Here is a 17,741-nt window from a genome sequence, read left to right as displayed (position 1 = left end):
AGGAGTACGGTTTGTTAATGAGGAGCAGCTGAGCAGAGTACCAATCTTGAAGAAACCATTTGAGTTATCCAAACTAGTGGAGAGAGTGCTGGGTAAAGTGAAGGCTGTGAGGATCACGAGAGGCAGGCTTGTTTAGATTTTATGTGATTCTGCGGATCAGAAGGAACGTGCGTTGTGTCTTAATCGATTTAATACGTTTGAAGTGTTGTGTCTCTTTGGAACAGGGCACCCATCAAGGGGGTTACAGTTGAAGTGGGAAGTTTACATACACGTTAGCCAAATACATTTAAACTCAGTTTATCACAATTCCTGATATTTAATCCTTGTAAAAATGTCCTGTCTTAGGTCAGTTAGGATCACCACTTTATTTTAAGAATGTGAAATGTCAGAATAATAGTAGAGAATTATTTATTTCAGCTTTTATTTCTTTCATCACATTCCCAGTGGGTCAGAAGTTTACATACACTCAATTAGTATTTGGTAGCATTACCTTTAAATTGTTTAACTTGGGTCAACCGTTTCGGGTAGCCTTCCACAAGCTTCCCACAATAAGTTGGGTGAATTTTGGCCCATTCCTCCTGACAGAGCTGGTGTAACTGAGTCAGGTTTGCAGGCCTCCTTGCTCGCACACACTTTTTCAGTTCTGCCCACAAATGTTCTATATGATTGAGGTCAGGGCTTTGTGATGGCCACTCCAATACCTTGACTTTGTTGTCCTTAAGCCATTTTGCCACAATTTTGGAAGTATGCTTGGGGTCATTGTCCATTTGGAAGACCCATTTGCAACCAAGCTTTAACTTCCTGACTGATGTCTTGAGATGTTGCTTCAATATATCCACATAATTTTCCTTCCTCATGATGCCATCTATTTTATGAAGTGCACCAGTCCCTCCTGCAGCAAAGCACCCCCACAGCATGATGCTGTCACCCCCGTGCTTCACGGTTGGGATGGTGTTCTTCGGCTTGCAAGCCTGCCCCCCTTTTCCTCCAAACAAAACAATGGTCATTATGGCCAAACAGTTCTATTTTTGTTTCATCAGACCAGAGGACATTTCTCCAAAAAGTACGATCTTTGTCCCCATGTGCAGTTGCAAACCGTAGTCTGGCATTTTTATGGCGGTTTTGGAGCAGTGGCTTCTTCCTTGCTGAGCGGTCTTTCAGGTTATGTCGATATAGGACTCGTTTTACTGTGGATATAGATACTTTTGTACCTGTTTCCTCCAGCATTTGCACTTTTCGCACCAAAGTACGCTCATCTCTAGGAGACAGAACATGTCTCCTTCCTGAGCGGTATGACGGCTGCGTGGTCCCATGGTGTTTATACTTGCATACTATTGTTTGTACAGATGAACGTGGTACCGTCAGGCTTTTGGAAATTGCTCCCAAGGATGAACCAGACTTGTGGAGGTCTTTTCTGAGGTCTTGGCTGATATCTTTTGATTTTCCCATGATGTCAAGCAAAGAGGCACTGAGTTTGAAGGTAGGCCTTGAAATACATCCACAGGTACAACTCCAATTGACTCAAATGATGTCAATTAGCTTATCAGAACTTCTAAAGCCATGACATCATTTCCTGGATTTTTCCAAGCTGTTTAAAGGCAGAGTCAACTTAGTGTATGTAAACGTCTGACCCACTGGAATTGTGATACAGTGAATTATAAGTGATATAATCTGTCTGTAAACAATTGTTGGAAAAATTACTTGTGTCATGCACAAAGTAGATATCCTAACTGACTTGCCAAAACTATAGTTTGTTAACAAGAAATGTGTTGAGTGGTTGAAAAACAAGTTTTAATGACTCCAACCTAAGTGAACTTCCGACTTCAACTGTATATCTGGCGTTTCGTGGGAAGTTGATTTGGAAGTGATTGAAGCACGTCAGATGAATCATGTGGTGAATGGGGAAAAAGTGAAGAGTTTATAATTTTTTTGAAATGGAGTCTCTCCCTAATGAAGTGAGGTAAGGGTATTGTAACTACAGAGTTAGCATTTATCCCAATACCAATGCAGTGTGAACATTGTAAAGCTTTTGGTCATATAGAAAGTGTTTGCAGAAGGGAGAAGCCGAGATGTACAAGATATGGAAAATATCATATTAAGTGTTATAAAAGTGAAGAAAATGTGACATGTTGTAATTGCGGTGGGAATCATGAAGCCACGTCTGGCTGAATGACGTGGCCCATGTCAGGGTTGTACAGAGCATTTCATATGCAGAAACTTTGAAAAGGGTTGAGGGTTTGAATGTTGCACCAGAAGAGTCCATGATAGTGGATAGGCCTTCACTGCAGGCTGCAGGGTTTGTCTTAAACCAAGAGGATTCTGACATTTTAAAGGTTAAAAAGGTGGACTTTGTGGCCTTTATCGCAATGGTGATAAATGGCTGACAAGGTGGAGAAAAGATCTAGGAAAATAGAAATCATTGTGATTGCGGCGGAGCGGTTCCTGGGGCTGAAAGATTTCACAGCAAAGGAGTTACATGGAATATTAGCAAAAGCCGTACCAAATTCTCAGGTCCTAGAGAGCCTGAGAAGGGAGATATGGACAACTAAAAGAAGGAAGTGGGAGTTTTGTTTGTTTTGGCAATGTACAATTTTTATTAGGGTGGACTGTTAGTATCACTATTAAGTATGGATTTATTTATTTTCTTTTTCTTTTTGGTTTCAACCCGTCCAGTTGGTGGCGGCAATACAACTTTTGGATGTAGTCCGCCATAAAACCCACAGAAGAAGAAGAAGACACTCTTCGGGCAGTATTGGTTATGCTTCCTTGTCAGATGGTTCTCTTGGTTTGTATCGTTCATTATTATTAAACTCACTATCTGCACCTGCTTCCTGACTCCCTGCGTCGACGTTACAGGGTCGCTCTGGATGGGAGTGTCTGCCAGATGATTGAATCTAATGTAAATGTTTGTGCGGCTTCACTGCAGGTAGATTGTATGTTTTAAAATTGAATAAAAAAAATAAATAAAAAAAAAGTAAAGATCTCATTAGCCTGTGTTTTAGCATGGACATTGTCAATGATGGCTTCCACCATGCTTCTGCCATTTTAAAGTAGTCAATGTAGTTAACTGGGTGGGGATTCCTATGGGTTGTAGTCTCAATGGTGCTGCCCAGGCTGTCACAGATGCTAAAATGCACATTATTTACTGATGAGTCGTCTATCTCTATGGTGCCTACAAAAAGACGCCATTATTATTGTTCTGTATAGACGTGTTGTCTGACAACGTCACGGAAATGATGCGCACGCATCGATGTGGCCGGAAGGCGTGCGTTGTTATGATTCTGAACATTAAAATAGCTAGCAACAATGACAAGAAGCTGCCATGTGGGGAATCGTAGGTGGCTCGTTTCATGGCGCATTCAAGACAACTGGGAAATCGGGAAAAAACTAGGTCAAATCATGATGTCAGTGATCTTCAGGTCGACAAGTCGGTGCTCTATTCTGAGTTGGATGACCGTTCAAAACTATTTTTCCCAGTTGGAGCTCGTTTTCTTCCCGAGTTCCCAGTTGTCTAGAACGCACTGAAGTCGGATATTTCCAAGTTACGAGTTGTTTTGAACGTGGCATTCATCCTTCAGGTAACAAATGCAATACATTTGTCGAAGAAATTCAACACATTCATTGACTATTCGAAATGTCTGCTGTGTCTGGTTGACTGTCTGTGAGTAGAGTGACAGTCTCGTGATAATTTTCCCGCGAAGTGATTCCCAGGTATGGAGCTATTTCAGTGCCAACAGATTGTATTTGAATTCCATAATTTTGAATTTGTATTAGGATATTGAATTTGAATGTAATATTTTTGAATTTGTAATGCACAAATTGTATAATTTAATTCATAAATTGAACTTGTATTTCATGATTTGAAACTGAATTGAATTAATATTGCATTACGTTTTCTAATTCATTTTCTATCTAATTGAATATTCAAATTCAATATTTATATATTCAGTTTCAATATGGTAGATATTGCATTCATTTTCTGTGTATCAAGTTAACAAATTATAATATCACGTTTATCAGAGTTTCATATATTCAACTTCTCAGGTGCATTCAGATTCAGTTTTCAAATTCAGTTCTTTAAATTCAGATTCAAAACCAGACAATATCCTGGTACTTTGCCAGCCAGAAAAGGTAGAGGAGCACATATAGAATCAAACGCTCTCTGTGGTTAACAGAACCTTCTGGCGGTTTCTGAAGCCAATGTGGCATGTTGAATTTAGTTTCTTCCTATGAATTTGGCTCTAGCGTTTGGACCATTTTGGCTATAAGCTGTTATGACCCCATTCCTGAAAGCTTAGACTCCCTGGAACATGATTAACTTGTCTGAGACCTGAAGTCTGGCACACAGGAGACCTGGGTTTGAACCCCATCAGTCAAACTAACACGTCTTCAGGTCTCAGGCAAGGTTGCTCATCACGTGCATTGAGAACCAAACTACCTCTGTTGCACTCTCATTAAATGGGGTGCACAAATCTGTCTGCTTCGGTTTGCCACAGAAAGTGTTGTTGTTCTGCAGTAGGCCTAATTTATATTGGTGCTGTGATCTGAGTATGAACCACGCTCTTTTGATGATTAACCTTACTGGAAACTTGAAGACGTGATAGCTTCCTGAACTCATACCTAAAGGGCTTTAGCTAACAGTCTTGTGACATGCAGGTGACCTGGTTTGAACCTAGTCAGTCGCAATATTAAATAGGGAGTGGAAAGGCTATCCTTAGAAGGGTTATGACAGAGCTATTTAACTGTATTCTTATGGGGGCCAAATTGTGGTTTTTGTGACACTCCCTATAGGGAGAAGGTCAGAGACCTGGCAGAGTGGTGCCAGGACAACAACCTCTCCCTCAACGTGAGCAAGACAAAGGAGCTGATTGTGGACTACAGGAAAAGGAGGGCCGACCACGCCCCCATTCACATCGACGGGGCTGTAGTGGAGCGGGTCGAGAGCTTAATCACTGGGGCCAAGCTTCCTGCCATCTAGGACCTCTATGCTAGGCGGTGTCAGAGGAAGGCCCAAAAAATTCTCAGTCTCCAGCCACCCATGTCATAGACTTTTTTTCTCTGCTACCGCAAGGCAAGCGGTACCGGAGCGCCAAGTCTAGGTCCAAAAGGCTCCTTAACAGCTTCTACCCCCAAGCCATAAGACTGATGTACAATTAATCAAATGGCTACCCTGACTATTTGCATTAACCCCCCCTAACTTTAGTTTATTTAGTAAATATTTTCTTAACTCTCATTTTCTTAAAACTGCTGTTGTTGGTTAAGGGCTCCTCTACCTTTCCTGGCTGGCAAAATACTAGGATGTTCTCTCTGGTTTTGAATCTGAATTTAGAGAGCTGAATTTGAAAACTGAATCTGAATGCACCTGAGAAATTGAATATATCAAACTTTGATCAACTTGAAACACAGAAACACAGAAAATGAATGCAATATCTATTGAAGCTGAATACAGTGCCTTCAGAAAGTATTCACACCCCTTGACTATTCCCCCAAAATTGGCCTACACACAATACCCCATAATGTCAAAGTGGAATTATGTTTTAAAAATGAAAAGCTGAAATGTCTTTAGTCAATATCAATCAAATCAATCAATCACATTTATTTATGAAACCCTTTTTACATCAGCAGATGTCACAAAGTGCTATACAGAAACCCAGCCTAAAACCCCAAACAGCAAGCAATGCTGATGTACAGTCGTGGTCAAAAGTTTTGAGAATGACACAAATACTAATTTTCACTAAGTCTGCTGCCTCAGTTTTGATGATGGCAATTTGCATATACTCCAGAATGTCATGAAGAGTGATCAGATGCATTGCAATTAATTGCAAAGTCCCTCTTTGCCATGAAAATGAACTTAATGCCCAAAAAACATTTCCACTGCATTTCAGCCCTGCCACAAAAGGACCAGCTGCCATCATGTCAGTGATTCTCTCGTTAACACAGGTGAAAGTGTTGACGAGGACAAGGCTGGAGATCACTCTGTGATGCTGATTGAGTTAGAATAACAGACTGGAAGCTTTGAAAGGAGGGTGGTGCTTGAAATCATTGTTCTTCCTCTGTTAACCATGGTTACCTGCAAGGAAACACGTGCCGTCATCATTGCTTTGCACAAAAAGGGCTTCACAGGCAAGGATATTGCTGCTAGTAAGATTGCACCTAAATCAACCATTTATCGGATCATCAAGAACTTCAAGGAGAGAGGTTCAATTGTTGTGAAGAAGGCGTCAGGGCGCCCAAGAAAGTCCAGCATGCGCCAGGACCGTCTCCTAAAGTTGATTCAGCTGTGGGATTGGGGCACCACCAGTGCAGAGCTTGCTCAGGAATGGCAGAAGGCAGGTGTGAGTGCATCTGCACGTACAGTGAGGTGAAGACTTTTGGAGGATGGCCTGGTGTCAAGAAGGGCAGCAAAGAAGCCACTTCTCTCCAGGAAAAACATCAGGGACAGACTGATATTCTGCAAAAGGTACAGGGATTGGACTGCTGAGGACTGGGGTAAAGTAATTTTCTCTGGTGAATCCCCTTTCCGATTGTTTGGGGCATCCGAAAAACACCTTGTCTAGAGAAGACAAGGTGAGCGCTACCATCAGTCCTGTGTCATGCCAACAGTAAAGCATCCTGAGACCATTCATGTGTGGGGTTGCTTCTTAGACAAGGGAGTGGGCTCACTCACAATTTTGCCTAAGAACACAGCCATGAATAAAGAATGGTACCAACACATCCTCCGAGAGCAACTTCTCCCAACCATCCAAGAACAGTTTGGTGACGACCAATGCCTTTTCCAGCATGATGGAGCACCTTGCCATAAGGCAAAAGTGATAACTAAGTGGCTCGGGGAACAAAACATCAACATTTTGGGTCCATGGCCAGGAAACTCCCCAGACCTTAATCCCATTGAGAACTTGTGGTCGATCCTCAAGAGGCGGGTGGACAAACAAAAACCCACAAATTCTGACAAACTCCAAGCATTGATTATGCAAGAATGGGCTGCCATCAGTCAGGATGTGGCCCAGAAGTTAATTGACAGCATGCCAGGGCGGATTTCAGAGGTCTTGAAAAAGAAGGGTCAACACTGCAAATATTGACTCTTTGCATAAACGTAATGTAATTGTCAATAAAAGCCTTTGACACTTATGGAATGCTTGTAATTATACTTCAGTATACCATAGTAACATCTGACAAAAATATCTCATAACACTGAAGCAGCGAACTTTGTGAAGACCAATACTTGTGTCATTCTCAAAACTTTTGACCACGACTGTAGAAGCATGGTGGTTAGGAAAAACTCCCTAGAAAGGCAGAAACCTAGAGAGGAACCAGACTCTGAGGGGTGGTCAGTCCCCTTCTGGCTGTGCCGGGTGGAGATTATAACAGTACATGGCCGGGTCAGGGTTCCGTAGCCGCAGGCAGAAGAGTTGAAACTGCAACAGCAGCAAGACCAGGTGGACTTGGGACAGCAAGGAGTCATCAGGCCAGGTAGTCCTGAGGCATGGTCCTAGGGCTCAGGTCCTCCGGGAAGGGAGGGAGAGAGGGAGAGAGAGAGAATTAGAGGGAGCATACTTAAATTCACACAGGACACCATATAAGACAAGAGAATAACACTAGATATAACAGACTGATCCTAAGTATTCAACCCCTTTGTTATGTCAAGCCTAAATAAGTTCAGGACTAAAAATGTGCTTAACAAGTCACATAATAAGTTGCATGGACTCACTCTGTGTGCAACAATAGTGTTTAACATGATTTTTGAATGACTACCTCATCTCTGTACCCACACATACAATTATGTGTAAGGTCCTTCAGTCGAGCAGTGAATTTCAAACACAGATTCAACCACAAAGACCAGGGAGGTTTTCCAATGGCTTGCAAAGAAGGGCACCTATTGGTAGGTAAAAATAAAAACACAGACATTGAATATCCCTTTGAGCATGGTGAAGTTATTAATTACACTTTGGATGGTGTATCAATAAATCCAGTCACTACAAAGATACAGGCGTCCTTCCTAACTCAGTTGCCGGAGAGGAAAGAAAGCGCTCATGGATTTCACCATGAGGCCAGTGGTGACTTTAAAACGGTTACAGAGTTTAATGAGTATGATAGGAGAAAACTGGCAAAGCAATTAACTTTTTGTTTTGAATACAAAGTGTTATGTTTGGGGCAAATCCAATACAACACATTACTGAGTACTACTCTCTATATTTTTAAGCATAGTGGTGGCTGCATCATGCTATGGGTGTGCTTGTAATCGTTAAGGACTGGGGAGTTTTTTAGGATAAAAAAGGAACAGAATGGAGCTATAAGCACAAGCAAAATCCTAGAGGAAAACCTGGTTCAGTCTGCTTTCCACAAGATACTGGGAGATTAATTCACCTTTCAGCAGGACAATATCCTAAAGGACAAGGCTACATATACACTGGAGTTGCTTACCAAGACAACATTGAATGTTCCTGAGTGACCTAGTTACAGTTTTAACTTAAATCGGCTTGAAAATCTATGGCAAGACTTGAAAATGGTTGCCTAGCAATGATCAACAACCATCGGAGCTTGAAGAATTTTAAAAATAATAATGTGCAAATGTTGTACTATCCAGGTGTACAAAGCTCTTAGAGACTTACCTTGAAAGACTCGCAGCTGTAATCGCTTCCAAAGTTGATTCTAACATGTATTGACTCAGGGGTGTGAATACAAATGTAACTGAACTAAATGACTATCGCCCCGTAGCACTCACTTCTGTCATCATGAAGTGCTTTAAAAGGCTAGTTAAGGATCACATCACCTCTACCTTACCTGACACCCTAGACCCACTTCAATTTGCTTACTGCCCCAATAGATCCACAGACGATGCAAACGCCATCGCACTGCACACTGGCCTATCCCATCTGGACAAGAGGAATACCTACATACGAATGCTGTTTAATGACTATCATTAAGCTCGAGGCCCTGGGTCTGAGCCCCACCCTGTGCAACTGGGTCCTGGACTTCCTGACGGGCCGCCCCCAGGTGGTGAAGGTAGGAAACAACACCTCCACTTCGCTGATCCTCAACACATGGGCCCCACAAAGGTGTGTGCTCAGACCCCCTCCTGTACTCCTTGTTCACCCATGACTGCGTGGCCACGCACGCCTCAAACTCAATCATCGAGTTTGCAGACGACACAACAGTAGTAGGCCTGATTACCAACAATGACGAGACAGCCTATAGGGAGGAGGTGAGGGCCCTGGCGGAGTGGTGCCAGGAAAATAACCTCTCCCTCAACGTCAACAAAACGAAGGAGCTGATCGTGGATTTCAGGAAACAGCAGAGGGAGCACGCCCCTATCCACATCGACGGGACCGCAGTGGAGAAGGTGGAAAGCTCTAAGTTCCTTGGCGTACATATCACTGACAATCTGAAATGGTCCACCCACACAGACAGTGTGGTGAAAAAGGTGCAACAGCTCCTCTTCAACCTCAGGAGACTGAAGAAATTCGGCTTGGCCCCTAAGACCCTCACAAACTTTTACAGATGAACAATTGAGAGCATCCTGTCGGGCTGTATCACCGCCTGGTATGGCAACTGCACCGCCCGCAACTGCAGGGCTCTCCAGAGGGTGGTACCGTCTTCCCAATTCATCACAGAGGGTACACTGCCTGCCCACCAGGACACCTACAGCACCCGATGTCACAGGAAGGCCAAAACGATCATCAAGGACATCAACCACCCGAGCCACTGCCTGTTCACCCCGCTATCATCCAGAAGGCGAGGTCAGTACAGGTGCATCAAAGCTGGGACCGAGAGACTGAAAAACAGCTTCTATCTCAAGGCCATCAGACTGTTAAATAGCCATCACTAGCCAGCTACCACCCGTTTACTCAACCCTGCACCTTAGAGTCTGCTGCCCTATATATATAGACATGGAATCACTGGCCACTTTAATGTTTACATACTGCTTTACTCATCTCATACGTATATACTGTATTCTATTCTACTGTATTTTAGGCAATCCCACTCCGACATTGCTTGTCCTAATATTTATATATTTCTTAATTCCATTATTTTACTTTTAGATTTGTGTGTATTGTTGTGAATTGTTAGATACTACTGCACTGTTGGAGCCAGGAACACAAGCATTTCGCTACACAAGCAATAACATCTGCTAAAAATGTGTATGTGACCAATACAATTTGATTTGATTTGACTTACAGTATGTAAATTAGATATTTCTGTATTTCATTTTCTAAAATCATGATTTCAATTTGTCATTATGGGGTGTTGTGTGTAGATGGGTGAGAAGAAATACATATTTAATCCATTTTGAATTCAGGCTGTAACACAATGTGGAGTAAGTCAAAGGGAATGAATACTTTCTGAAGGCACTGTATATAAATATTAAATTGACATATATTTTTTTTACTGAATGCAATACTCATTCAATTCAGTTTCAAATCATGAAATACAAGTTCAATTTATGAATTCAATGATTCAATGTGTGCATTACAAATTCTAAAGTATTAAATTCAAATTCAATATCCTAATACAAATAAAAAAATGATTGGCACTAAAATCGCTCCATACACAAGGTGATGCAGTCACAGTGAATGTTGCAAAATGGTGTTCTGAAATTGGTCGTAAATTGGCTTTGCACATCTTTCTAAAAACAAGCAATATTTCAAATTTCTTTTGGCATGTTTATATGTTGTGCTGAATTTTAAGGGTAAGCATTTTTGTGAGGTGTCACCATGTTACAATATTGTACAATTATTTTTTAGAGGGCCTTAGAGTCCTGAAATATATTTCAAAACAGTGTTGACACGTTTAAAATTAGAATGTCCATTCAACATACAAAACAAGTTTATTCTGACATTATATATCATGTGATATGTAGGCTAGGCCTAGTACTCGCTAATAAATGCACAATTCCCTACAGTCTGTGTAGGGCCTGCAATTTATTCAACAAACATCTACACACAATGTTTTGCTGCATGTATAAAGTAAACTAACAAATAGCCTTAAGCATAAGTAGGACTGTGTCTAATAGACCTACACACCATAAGAAAATGTGAATAAATGATTACTGGTAAGTGGTAAGGTAGAGAAACCTTAATAATTGATGTTTCTTAGATCATGTACTAGGCCTACATCATGCATATAAGAAAATTTGATCAGTTTCTTGATGCAATGTGTGTGTTGACAAGAGTTTGATGTCAGAGGAGCACTGCATTCATGCCTGAAGATCCAGCAGGATGTGGAAAAGGAGGAGGGAGATGGGTTTCCATGGCAATCCTTTTTTCTGGTTTGTTGACGTCACATCTGCCTCTGGTAAATCCTTTGCCCAAAGGTTAGTGTGTGTGTATGTGCGTGTGTGCGTGAGTGCTTGCGTGACTGAGAGATACAGAGATAGGAGGGAAAGCATGTGTAGGATCGATAGCTAGAGGAAGATGACTGTAATTTGAGTTTTCTATTGACTGCCTTGATCAAGGACAAAGTCAGACAGTCATATTGCTGTTTCTGCATAATTATAGGCTACACCTCACCCTTGTTTCAGTTTGGTTGTGTTGTATGGCTTGATAACAACATTATAAATCAATTAGTCTACTGTAAAATGGAGCTACAGGATACCTATCTGATACAGTACAGATATGACACATACAGTATTGACATATCTTAACTCTGCTGACTTTAACAATTTCACAACTAAAATGGTAAGACTACTATGCAAGAATGATGCTTTGAAAGTGCTCAGTTTGGACAGACATCATAACGTATTCATGTTCAGAGTCAACCAACAGTCAAGGACTGTAATGAGCAATGCTGCCACCTAATGGTAACAAAATAACATTGTAAAGGGTGTACCATCAGATAAATCTTGACCTTAACCCTCCCGTTGTCCTAGGGTCAAAATGACCCGCCACTGTATTGAACCAACTTTATTTAATTGTTATATTTTTTGGATCATTTGTGAGAAGGAGGCAGTGATACTTTCTTTAAAGTCTCACTGCCTCCTTCTCACAAATGATCCCAAAAATATAAAAATTAAATAAAGTTGGTTCAACACAGTGGCGGGTCATTTTGACCCTAGGACAACGGGAGGGTTTTAAAGAGCTCTACCACAGATAGAACAAATCAAAATCAAATCAAATTGATTGGTCACATATTTATGGTTAGCAGATGTTATTGCGAGTGTAGCGAAATGCTTGTGCTTCTAGTTCCGACAGTGCAGCAATATCTAGCAAGTAATATCTAACAGTTCCACAACAAAAAACCTAATACACACAAATCTAAGTAAAGGAATGGAATAAGAATATATAAATATATAATGAGCAATGTCATTATCAGAGTGGCATAGGCTAAGATACAATAGATAGTATGGAATACAGTATATACATATGAGATGGGTAATGTAAGATTTGTAAACATTATTAAAGTGGCATTATTAAAGTGACCACTGATCCATTTATTAAAGAGGCCAGTGATTTTCAAGTCTGTATGTAGGCAGCAGCCTGTCTGTGCTAGTGATAGCTGTTTAAACATTAAAGTGGCCAGTGATTCCATGTCTATGTATATAGGGCAGCAGACTCTAAGGTGCAGGGTTGAGTAAACGGGTGGTAGCCGGCTAGTGATGGCTATTTAACAGTCTGATGACCTTGAGATAGAAGCTGTTTTTCAGTCTCTCGGTCCCAGCTTTGATGCACCTGTACTGACCTCGCCTTCTGGATGATAGCAGGGTGAACAGGCAGTGGCTCGGGTGGTAGTTGTCCTTGATGATCTTTTTGGCCTTCCTGTGACATCGGGTGCTGTAGGTGTCCTGGTGGGCAGGTAGTTTGCCCCCGGTGATGCATTGTGCAGACTGCACCACCCTCTGGAGAGCCCTGCAGTTGTGGGCGGTGCAGTTGCCATACCAGGCGGTGATACAGCTGACAGGATGCTCTCAATTGTGCTTCTGTAAAAGTTTGTGATGGTTTAAGGTGACAGGCCACATTTCTTCAGTCTCCTGAGGTTGAAGAGACACTGCTGCGCCTTCTTCACCACACTGTCTGTGTGGGTGGACCATTGCAGTTTGTCAGTGATATGTTTGCCGAGGAACTTAAAACTTTCCACCTTCTCCACTGCTGTCCCATCGATGTGGATAGGGGCGTGCACTCTCCACGATCATCTCCTTTGTTTTGTTGACGTTGAGTGAGAGTTTATTTTCCTGGCACCACACTCCGAGAGCCCTCACCTCCTCCCTGTACGCTGTCTCATCGTTGTTGGTAATCAAGCCTACTACTGTTGTGTCGTCTGCAAACTTGATGATTGAGTTGGAGGCGTGCATGGCTACGCAGTCATGGGTGAACAGGGAATACAGGAGGGGACTGAGCACACACCCTTGTGGGGCCCCAATGTTGAGGATCAATGAAGTAGAGATATTGTTTCCTACCTTGAGACCCAGGGCCTCAAGCTTAATGATGAGCTTTGAGGGTACTATGGTGTTGAATGCTGAGCTATAGTCAATGAACAGCGTTCTTACATAGGTATTCCTCTTGTCCAGATGGGATAGGCCAGTGTGCAGTGTGATGGCAATTGCATCGTCTGTGGACCTATTGGGGCAGTAAGCAATTTGAAGTGGGTCTAGGGTGACAGGTAAGGTGGAGGTGATATGATCTTTGACTAGTCTCTCAAGGCACTTCATGATGACAGAAGTGAGTGCTACGGGGCAATAGTCATTTAGTTCAGTTACCTTTGCATTCTTGGGTACAGGAACAATGGTGGCCATCTTGAAGCATGTGGGGACAGCAGACGGGAATAGGGAGAGATTGAATATGTCCGTAAACACACGACTGGATGTTTACAGTGGCTTGCGAAAATATTCACCCCCCTTGACATTTTTCCTATTTTGTTGCCTGTCAGGGTGACGTGTATGCGGGAAACGAAGTCAAGCGCAGGACACCGAACTACTGGCAGAACGTACTTTACTCAACACAGTAAAGAAAGTACAAAACAAAAACTCCAAACAGGGAGGAACAATAATCGCATACAACCAGCACTGCCGACCTAACGGAAAACAATCACACACAACAAACAAATGAGAGACAGGGGGTTTTAAAGGGAATACAATTCAACACTAATGGGACACAGGTGTAAACAATACAGACCAATCTAGACAAACACCGAAACATAGATCGGTAGCAGCTAGTACTCCGGGGACGACGAACGCCGAAGCCTGCCCGAGCAAGGAGGAGGAGCAGCCTCGGCTGAATCCGTGAAATTGCCTTACAACCTGGAATTAAAATGGATTTTTGGGGGGGTTGTATCATTTGATTTACACAACATGCCTACCACTTTGAAGATGCTAAATATTTTTTATTGTGAAACAAACAACAAATAAGACAAAAAACAGAACTTGAGCGTGCATAACTATTCACCCCCCCAAAGTCAATACTTTGTAGAGCCACCTTTTGCAGCAATTACAGCTGCAAGTCTCTTGGGGTATGTTTCTATAAGCTTGGCACATCTAGCCACTGGGATTTTTGCCCATTCTTCAAGGCAAAACTGCTCCAGCTCCTTCAAGTTGGATGGGTTCCGCTGGTGTACAGCAATCTTTAAGTCATACCACAGATTCTCAATTGGATTGAGGTCTGGGTGTTGACTAGGCCATTACAAGATATTTAAATGTTTCCCCTTAAACCACTCGAGTGTTGCTTTAGCAGTATGCTTAGTGTCATTGTCCTGCTGGAAGGTGAACCTCCGTCCCAGTCTCAAATCTCTGGAAGAATTTCCCTCTATTTAGCGCCATCCATCATTCCTTCAATTCTGACTAGTTTCCCAGTCCCTGCCGATGAAAAACATCAAGGTGTTCTCAAGGTGACGAGAGGTGTTGGGTTTGCGCCAGACATAGCGTTTTCCTTGATGGCCAAAAAGCTCAATTTTAGTCTCATCTGTCCAGATTACCTTCTTCCATATGTTTGGGGAGCCCCCTTGGCGAACACCAAAAGTGTTTGCTTATATTTTTCTTTAAGCAATGGCTTTTTTCTGGCCACTCTGCCGTAAAGCCCAGCTCTGTGGAGTGTACGGCTTAAAGTGGTCCTATGGACAGATACTCCAATCTCCGCTGTGGAGCTTTGCAGGTCCTTCAGGGTTATCTTTGGTCTCTTTGTTGCCTCTCTGATTAATGCCCTCCTTGCCTGGTCCGTGAGTTTTGGTGGGCGGCCCTCTCTTGGCAGGTTTGTTGTGGTGCCATATTCTTTCAATTTTTTAATAATTAATTTAATGGTGCTCCGTGGGATGTTCAAAGTTTCTGATATTTTTTTAGAACCCAACCCTGATCTGTACTTCTCCACAACTTTTTCCCTGACCTGTTTGGAGAGCTCCTTGGTCTTCATGGTGCCACTTGCTTGGTGGTGCCCCTTGCTTAGTGGTGTTGCAGACTCTGTGGCCTTTCAGAACTGGTGTATATATACTGAGATCATGTGACAGATCATGTGACACTTAGATTGCACACAGGTGGACTTTATTTAACTCATTATGTGACTTCTGAAGGTAATTGGTTGCACCAGATCTTATTTAGGGGCTTCATAGCAAAGGGGTTGAATACATATGCACGCACCACTTTTCCGTTATTTATTTATATATATTTTTTTTTAATTATAAATTTCATTTCACTTCACCAATTTTGACTATTTTGTGTATGTCCATTACATGAATTCCAAATAAAAATCAATTTAAATTACAGGTTGTAATGCAACAAAATAGCAAAACGCCAAGGGGGATGAATACTTTTGCAAGGCACTGTAAATGTGAAGCATCCACTTGGCGTTTCCACCAAATATGGTAATGAGAGGAAGCCCACTAGCGGGCAGTGGGAGAAGATGGAACGAGATGGATTTTAGCCGACATTCTGCACATTTTCTCATCGATGAAACATTTGATCTCATTACAGTTTTCTGTTCCCAAAACTAAAATCTGTTATGAACAGAGTGGCTAAGATTTGTAAACTTACCCTTTGCAAAAGTTGTAAAACATTGCGTTGTTTAGAAGGAGTTCAAAGGCGAATTGAGTTATTGCACACGCACACTTCACAGAGTAGGCGTTCCCTAACGGAAATATGCAGATGATGCTACAACGCGCCAATAGGATCTCGCTATTTCGTGCTTGGCTCTGCCCCCCTCCTTGCTTGTTCTGCCCACTATGGCTCATTTGTTCCCATTGGAAACGACAGGCTGTGGTCGATCTTGGTTTAGTCAAAAAAATCTTTGGCTCTACTGCACACACGACAACCGACAACATGCAGTAGGCATGTGTATCCAATATACCCTCTGTGACTGATGTGGACTAGATTATTCTAATGTTGTGGACAAATCCCCTTTGTTACTAGCTACATGCTTATAATCCTAAACTGTGACTCCTAATCAGCCCACTCTCCATCTGCGCTGTCAGAGAGTGGTGGTTGTGTCTAACAGGTCCAAGAGAGAAAGTGTGTTAGAAAAAGAGAGAGTGAGAGAGAAAGGAGGAGAGGGAGAATCAAATCGAATCAAATCAAATCAAATTGTATTGGCCACATGCACCGAATACAACAGGTGTAGACATTACAGTGAAATGCTTACTTACAGCCCTTAACCAACAACAACAAAAAAGTGTTGAGAAAAAAAGAGCAGAAGTAAAATAAAATAACAGCAGGGAGGCTATATATACAGGGGGGTACCGGTGCAGAGTCAATGTGCGGGGGTACCGGCTTGTTGAGGTAGTTGAGGTAATATGTACATGTGGGTAGAGTTAAAGTGACTATGCATAAATAATTAACAGAGTAGCAGCAGCGTAAAAAGATGGGGTGGGGGTGGGGGGGGCAGTGCAAATAGTCCGGGTAGCCATGATTAGCTGTTCAGGAGTCTTATGGCTTGGGGGTAGAAGCTGTTGAGAAGTCTTTTGGACCTAGACTTGGCACTCCGGTACCGCTTGCCGTGCGGTAGCAGAGAGAACAGTCTATGACTAGGGTGGCTGGAGTCTTTGACAATTTTGAGAGCCTTCCTTTGACACCGCCTGGTATAGAGGTCCTGGATGGCAGGAAGCTTGGCCCCAGTGATGTACTGGGCCGTACGTACTACCCTCTGTAGTGCCTTGCGGTCGGAGGCCGAGCAGTTGCGAGAATGACAGCGAGAGAGAGAGAGAGAGGCTGTTGCGTATTGACTTACTGGCAGGTTCAGTATAGGACCAGTGGGACGTCCTCCCTGCTTGGGCCAGGGGCCCTAATTAATGTCCCAGCATGCCTTTCTGTGCCAGGTGAGGTGTGTGGCGAGGAGGGAGGTTGTTGTCACTGCCAGCTGGGAGCATGATGGGCAGACAGCCCACAGCACACTGACCTAACGTGACCTCAACCACATGGCCTCCAAAACATTGGTTCTTACCACAGCATTTGAATTCTGAATCAATTCTAGAATTATTGATGCATCCTCACTCTATGGTTCTTACACTAGATACAACAAGTTTAGATGGCAGTTGTCTGCATGCATGTCCAGAACTACAGTAATTCAGTGTGGCTGCTCCTTCTTACTAGCAGAGAGACTGAGAGAGAGAGAGATGGAGGGAGAGTGGCACTGTCAGATGATCAATTCATAAGCACTTGCTGAGAGAAGATTATTAAGACCGATGCACCTCTATCCACCTTATTGGACAGAAGCTTATTTTAAGAACACTGTATCAGCTGCAAGCTGAATATTAATTAGGGCTGTGTGACCCTTGTTTGCATTTTAGGGAGAATGTTTTGATCACAAGCCATAGCAGACAAATGACACAAC

Source organism: Coregonus lavaretus, assembly GCF_964263955.1.
Source record: "Coregonus lavaretus genome assembly, chromosome: 16".
Lineage (NCBI taxonomy): Eukaryota > Metazoa > Chordata > Actinopteri > Salmoniformes > Salmonidae > Coregonus > Coregonus lavaretus.
Note: the sequence above shows the minus strand (reverse complement) of the source record.